Source organism: Rhincodon typus, chromosome 2 (assembly GCF_021869965.1).
Source record: "Rhincodon typus isolate 14 chromosome 2, sRhiTyp1.1, whole genome shotgun sequence".
Classification (NCBI taxonomy): Eukaryota; Metazoa; Chordata; class Chondrichthyes; order Orectolobiformes; family Rhincodontidae; genus Rhincodon; species Rhincodon typus.
This window is the reverse complement of record NC_063333.1, coordinates 92,216,241-92,224,200: the sequence shown is the minus strand read 5'-3', so window position 1 is coordinate 92,224,200 and position 7,960 is coordinate 92,216,241.

The window sequence follows — 7,960 nt, the reverse complement described above, 5'->3', positions numbered from 1 at the left end:
TTCTTACTATCTCTGAGCATCCCCAGTAAGTTGGATTACTGATACTTCATTGTACAACTGTGTGATCTGATAGCAACAATGCCCACCTCCTGTGTACAGCTGCCTACTAGAAAAGGTATCCCTCTCTGAGGGTCAAACATTGTAGTCAGTGGTCAGTTTGGTAAATTCCTGACCATACAAGTATTGGTGGAATTGTCTAACGCCAAAAATGATTCCGAGAAGTATTCTTCCTCGATCTGTGCAGTGTTCAGTTTTTGCTTTGCTTAACTATCTTGATGGAAAAGCATTTTGCTTCTCTTCGCTATTGAGTAATAGCTGAGAAACAATTGCTCCCATTCCATATGATGCACAACATGATGGTTGCAAAGGCTTGAGAATTGTTGCAAGATTTGGGGCGAACCTATTGTAATTTCACAGCCCCCAACATTCGTTGTCGTTACTTAACATTTTTAGATGCAGGTGCCTCATTTATGGCTTTTATTTTTGAAGGTGACTTGTCTTGTCCCTTTTAATGTCAATGACGTGGCGTAAATAGTCAATGGAATCCTTTTTAAAATTTAAAAAAAACACTTGTCTTTCCTCACTTTTAAGCCATAATTTTTAAGCTTCCTGAGAGTAGCGTCTAAATTGTGGAGATGCTGTCTTTTTGTTTCTTTTCGTGACTGAAATATTGTGTAACACTGGACTCCTTCAAATCCACTTAAAATCAGATGTGTGGTATATGGAATAATGCAGATGTGATTCCCAATGGAAGTCTGTTGTTTTTTGAGTAGACCTTTACATGTTACAACTGTCAAGTATTTCTGTAACTCCAGATTTGCTTTCATCTGGGGAAAGGCTTACCTAAAGTCAATTTTACTGAAAAGCTGACCTCTAGCTGGTCTAGCAAATAGGCCATTGATTAAAGGCATCCTTTGCCTCAACCTTCTGTTCTGATTGCAAAATGATCTAACTTCATAACATTTTGCTTGATTTCTCGTCCTTGATTTACAGTTTCACAGAAATCTATTCCATGATTCCCAGACCCCCCTGGAAAACAGTGGCATGTTTCTTTAGAATTTGTGATAGATCTGTTCCCGAATTTAATAAAGTGATTTACTTCAGCCCATTGAGTTTGTTGTTTTTCCCCAAACTTTTCCCCATTAAAGCTGGAAAATTTACTTTTAATGTGCAAGTACACATACTCAGACTGATCATATAACAACATTCACATTGAAACAACCTCTTTTAAAGGCACCACTTTACCAGTGTATGTTCTTATTGCACTACAACTCTCAAAAATTGTACTGTGATCATCTCCTCCTTATAAACACTTAGAGGTATCAATGAAACCATTGTTCCAGTGTCTGCCTCCATTCATGCCAGCTTGCCATTCAGTACGGGAGTGACCCCAATATTGATTGGTGATACCAGCAATGTCCGGTATGTTTAATAATAACTCCTTCGAGCTGAGAGTGTGGGCTTTTCTCATGCCCTTTTTTTTGTAAACTGTAGATTTTCTTACTGCTCTTTGGTTTCTGTACTTTTGCTGTATGTTGTTTGTTTCTCCCTTAGACATGCTCATTCAAGTTGCCCTTTTTGCTGGGTAGTTTCTGCATAGTTTCTTTCAGTGAATTGCTGCTGCAAGACCTGTTTTTCCACACTGATGCTTTTTTGAGTCTGTATTGATGCTTGATGCTCAGCTGCAATTTTGTGAACTCTCATACTTGAGATTAGCTGTTGAGCCTTATTTTGGTGCTATTTCAAAAGTTTTTGTCTTTATCTCTTCTGGATTGCTTCACATCTTGAACCACACAGCAGACCAATTGTCTCTGTTAGCAACCTTCAAGTTGTCTCTGAATTTTCAGGATTCTGTTAACTTTACCCTCATGCTGATTTGTTAAATCTGAACCATTCAGCAAAACCAGTAGTTTTGGTGGAAAAAAAGTTCTGTAGGATTCCTCCTACCGCATCGTAGGTTTTTGAACCCAACTCCTCAGAAGGCAAAAGAGAGAATAGTAAGGAGTTATTGGCAAAGGGACAGAGTTTGTGGTGGATGTTCCAAGTACTTAAGTTAGGAAAAGAAATTCATTCAGGAGAATTCCTCTGTCTCCCTCTGTGATAATTAGGAACTTGGGTGACTATATCTGTTTCAATTTTGTTAACTAGAACAAAATAATGGAATCTATTTGTGTTGGAGTTACAGCTCTATATTTTCATCGTACAGTCCCATGGAGGCAAAAATTCCTGCCATTTTTTCTTCCAAATTGTAAGGGCTTGCATAGCACGGTATGCATTCAAACTTTACCACTACCTTGAGGGTGGCATGGTGGTTAGCACTGCTGCCTCAGTGTCAGGGACCCAAGTTTGTTTCCAGTCCCTGGCAACGGTCTGCGTGAAGTTCTCCCCATGTCTGTGCAGGTTTCTGCTGGTACTCTGGTTTCCTCCCCGAGTCCAAAGAAATGCAGGTTAGGTGGATTGGCCATGTTAAATTGCCGTTAGTGCCCAGGGATGTGCAGGTGAGGTAGGTTAGCCATGGGAAATTCAGGGTTAAGGGGGTGGTGTAGGTGGAATGCTGTTTATGGGGTCAGTGTAAACTGACAGGGCTGAATAGCCTGCTTCCACGCTGTAGGAATTCTACGATTCTACCTTGCTGCTTTCCATTTAATAATAATTTAAATCCAGGTATTTCTGAGGCTGAGAGAGATAGTAGGAACTGCAGATGCTGGAGAATCCGAGACAACAAGGTGCAGGGCTGGATGAACACAGCAGGCCAAGCAGCATCATAGGAGCAGAGAGGTGGGGAGTTAGGAAGGTCCTACCGACCAACCTCATCCCGCCCCCTTGACCTGTCCGTCCTCCCTGGACTGACCTATCCCCTTCCTAACTCCCTACCTACACTCACCTTTCCTGGCTCCATCCCCGCCTCTTCGACCTGTTTTTTTTCCTCTCCACCTATCCTCTCCTCTATCCCTCTTCTATCCGCCTCCCACTCTCTCCCTATTTATTTCAGAACCCCCTTCCCCTCCCCCTTTTCTGATGAAGGGTCTAGGCCCGAAACATCAGCCTCTCTGCTCCTATGATGCTGCTTGGCCTGCTGTGTTCATCCAGCCCTGCACCTTGTTATTTCTGAGGTTGCCTGTTTTTCTTAGTCTATACCCCTAGCTCAAAAGATTTCCCTATGTGTTGGATACCAGTTCCTCACTGTTCCTTCAGAGTGGAGCATGTAGCAAGTTACTACTTTACTGTTCACCTCTTCCCTGAGGTGAATTCTTCTTTCTACCTCTGACTATACCTTTTTCAGTGCAGTGATGTATTTTGATTTCTTTCCTCTTTCTTTTTTTTTATCCAAAATCCTTTTTTGTTATTTTGGAGGACCAGTGCAGATACAATAGTTGAATGTCCTCCTTCTACACCGTAACAATTTCCTGGTTATGTGAATTATTGACTCTGAAACATTAAGTCTCTAGATTACTGGTCAAATAACATTACCGCTATGCTCTGCAGTCTACTTGTTTCCTGCACCATTTTCTGTTGTTGTGATAGATTCAACAAAGTTCTCTTGAACAATTTTTTTAATTTCTTGAATTAAGTATTTGGAACATCCGCCACAAACTCTGGCCCTTGGCCATTAACTGTTTGTCCTTCCCTCCATTTTCTCCAGAAATGTACCTGCTTCATTGCATCTGTTGAAACCTTCTTCATGTCTTTGTCATGGAGCCATACAGCACAGAAACAGACCCTTTGGTCCAACTTGTCCATGCTGACGAAGATTCCGGAGCTAAACTGGTCCCATTTCCCTCTTAAACCTTTTCCTAGTACCTGTCCAAATGTCTTAAATGTTGTAACTGTACCTGTATCTACCACTTCCTTTTGGCAGTTCACTCCACATACGAACCACCTTCTGTGAAAAGTTGGCCCTCGGATCCATTTTAAATCTTTCTTCTCTCACTTTTAAAAATATGCCCCCTAGTTTTGAATTCCTTTACCCTGGGGAAAAGACTGTTGCTATTCGTCTTATCTATGCCCCTCATGATTTTATAAACCTCTAAGGTCACCCCTCCACCACCTATGCTGCAGTGAAAAAAGTCCCAGCCTACCCAGTCTCCTCTTCTACTCAAGCCAAGAGTCTAGTGAGAATTAGGAACTAAAATAAAGCGGTACAAGTATAGAAATAGTACCAAGTTGAATGGGACTAAGTGATACAAACCTGGATCTGATGACTTCTATCCTAAGATTTGAAAAGAGAAACTACATCATTAGTGGACTTATTGCCCTTGGTCTTCCAGAATTCCTAAAACAGCTTGCAAAAGCCTGCCATATAAGCAGTGAGGAAAATTTTAAAAACGGAATTAAAGGCTAGTTATCCTGGCAGCAGCAGGAAGGAAATACTGTAATCCATTATTGGTGACATTGGATGGAATCTTCTTCTTTTTCTGGTGCTGAACTTAAACTTTATTGGCCCATTCTTTTTCCTGCTGGCCATCTAACAGGTAAGAATCAACTGATCAAAAATTCTAATGTTGGCTTTTGTGCGCTGAGTCCTGCTCCATCATTACACCAATTTTTATTTTAACTTCTTCTGGCTATTGATCTCTCAATCACTTGGTCTTCTCTGTTTAAGTTTCTAAACTTGTGCTACATTGCATTCCCTTCTCTCTTTCTAAACTGTGTTTTTCAAACCACATCATTACAAAATACTTTTAGAATTGAACTTATTATGCATGCACCTACTCTGGTGACCTGTCTTGATTTGCCTACACCCCACACAATGGAATTCTTAATGATGAATCTCTGCTTCTTCACTTTGCAGTTCTTAAAATTCTTTTGTACACCAATCTCTTTGAGCAAGCTTTTGGTCAATTCCCAATATTCCCCTTTTTTTTAAACCTGACATCCATTTCTCCTGTACCTCTGGAGCATTTTGAGGTGTATTGCTAATATAATAGAGAATTTTATTTTAGGTGTACTTTGACAAAATCCACATGATATACTACTATGTAATGAAAGAAACATAATTCAGAAGATTGCATTTTATCACAGGGCGTATTCTCTGAAGTTGTCTTGAGATTGACAGGGGGAGAAAATTGTGGTTGGTATTTTAGATTCGGTTGCTGTGCAATATAAACCCCTGTCCTCCTCCATAACCTTTGTGCTGGTTGGGAGAGCAGTTTGCACGGTTGCTGTTGCATCTATTCCTAATCAAGCCGACATTCACTCAGCCACTGAAGAAATTTAAGAACATGCAGTCCACGCATTATTTCTTGATGCCGCCAAAACGACAAGTACTAAATTTTTTCATTAATATCTACAAATTTTATAATAATAATATGGAATTTACTTTAATCTGCATAGATTGACTAATCAGCCAGTTTGTTCTTTGTCCAAAAATTGTTGATGTATCCTTGACAAAAGCCTAATCTATTAAAGTACACCAAGTTCTTGTACGTTCAGGCTTATTTCAAATTAGAAACGGTATTTTAAACTTTTTTTTGTTACGAGTGAGAAGGTTGATTGACATTTTGCCAACCATAAATATTGTGGATTATGTAAATTTATATCAAATAGATATTATTTGATTAAATCTTTGCAGCTGTAACTTTGTATATTAAACTGTGTCCCAAAAAGAGGCAAAACTGAAAATGTTGTCAGACACTTGACTTTGGTTATTTATACGCTTAATGTAAATTCAGCTGGAGGATATTACTTTTAAAAACCATTTCTTCTCATATGAGATGCATTATTGGAATAATATAAGGTATTGAAGCTTTCAAATTAACTAATGAATTATCATGACTATTTTTTTTCTTGTGAATTTCAGTCAATGCTTATGAAATAATCGTGCGTGCCAGATTAACAGTTTTGTAATTTTAGACAGATCACTTAAGGATGCAATTTTTCATTTTTTTGCTGATGTATTGGTTCAAGAAAATCAGAGTTGCCAACAAAGTTGATAACCCTATAGTCTGGTATGGTGTGATAATGTCTGGGTCACTTTTAAATTGGATTTGTTATTTCAGCAACATTGCAACTGATTTTATCATATTCAGTCTTAATTGTACGTATTCGTGACTTTAAAAGGAAGCTTGCATTTCTAAGCGAAAAGTTGGTATAATATCACTAATTTTACAATTATCAGGTTATTTGTGCTCTTAAAGTGCTGATTTATGCCTGGCATCATCATGTAATAAATTGCAGGAAAGAAGATGAAGTTGTCCCTTGAAGCTGATTTTAGAGGGATTACTGCCAAGGTTGGAACCAAAGCCGCAAAAGCTGTTCTCTGATCCACACTGCTGTGAAATCAAGCTGGTCAAACTCGTGACAGGAAAAAACAAACAATGCGCCTTTTTTTTAAAAATAGCTCATTCCTCCATTTCTTTGTATCTGCTCTGTCCGTTCCTCCCCATCATTCAGTCTCCCCAAACCTGTTTGATTTTCTACCTATCTCTCTGCCAAGACACTTAACTATTTGTCTGTTTGACCAGGTTTTTCTTCTTTTTCCTGAATATATTGGTAGTAATTTGGGGTCAAATTTTGTTGCGTGAAAATTTTAGTCCGTAAAATATGCCACATAATTTGCGTATTCCAGTGTGTAGATGGAATAAAGTAAAATTCTACATGAGAATGATGCTTATTGAAAACTGCCTATATAGATAACCTTCTGCATAACCAGCATTTTTAAAGTTTATCTGGGATAAATGAATTTAAAACCTTCAACTATGGTTGCCAACACTTTTGGCAAATAGATAAAAGAAAATGCTAGAATAGCCATTTTTCTATGAAGAGAGCACATAGGAGCAAGTTACCCTGTAACAACCAAAGCATTAGGCAACGTGAAAGCTCTTCAAAAGTGAATGGTTTTGACAGTTGAGGTCAAACTATTTTTGGTTTTCCTCAAGGAGAGTTTAGAAACATACACACCCAGTTGAAGAAACATCTAAATATAGAGGCAAATGAACTGACAATGATTTAGCGTATGACATTTATTGGCTCTGAAATTGAAAGACTTTCAGGGTCATGAGCTTCTGTGATGAAGCTTTTGAAACTTTTTAAGATGAGGGACCTAGCTTTGCAAGGACAAATGGTGAGGCATTGATGCAAGCAACCTTGTGCAAATTAGTTGACTCCTTTTGAAAATCTGCACGTATACTAGCATTCTTCTTGTCTCTGAGGCATTTTCTACGTAAGTTAAAGAAGCTATGAATAACTTTTTAAATGCTTAAAATGCAATAATTTAAAATTGTCTGAAAAAGTACTGGGTATGGAAGAAAGACTTTGCCAAAGGAAACCGGCATCCCAAATTGTGTGTACAACAGGACAAATCTGAAGAAACAGAATCCATGAAAAATGAATCATGCAGAAATTGCAAGCCTGATTAAAGACAAAAATTACTTGAATTTAGAATTTACCTATTTAAACTTGATTGGGTGCTTCAGATGTTAAATTTACATCGTTCTAAGAGCAGATTTTGATCATGGTGTTGCTTTGACAGTTTGCTTAAGTGATACTATTAAGCAAATAAAAGAATATAGATGCTTTGAACAACACAGAACCTATTTTGGTCTCCAGAACCTTATTTTGGTTCCCTATACAAAGAAGTAATTGAATGGATAGCATTCATAACTTCCTGCTGTTTTTAGCTGCTGTTAAAATTGGCTGCTTGTAAACCGTTGATATTTGTGAGATTGCTCATTTCCACCCTTGTCTCAACTGTTGAATCCCTCATCCATGCCTTACTTAACTCCCCACTTGACTATTCAAATTCTCTCCTAACTGGGCTGTTCATGTTCACTGTTAGCCTTACACTGCCTCAGGTTTAAAATTCTTTAAGCTGTCTCCATGCCCTTTCCCTTATATCTGTAACTTCATCCAATACTATAATCCTTTTGAAATCCCTCCCTTCCTCCAATTCTGCCATCTTCCATGTGCCTAAATTTAATTGCTCCATGATTGGGTGTACTCTTAGCTATCTTGGCCTTAA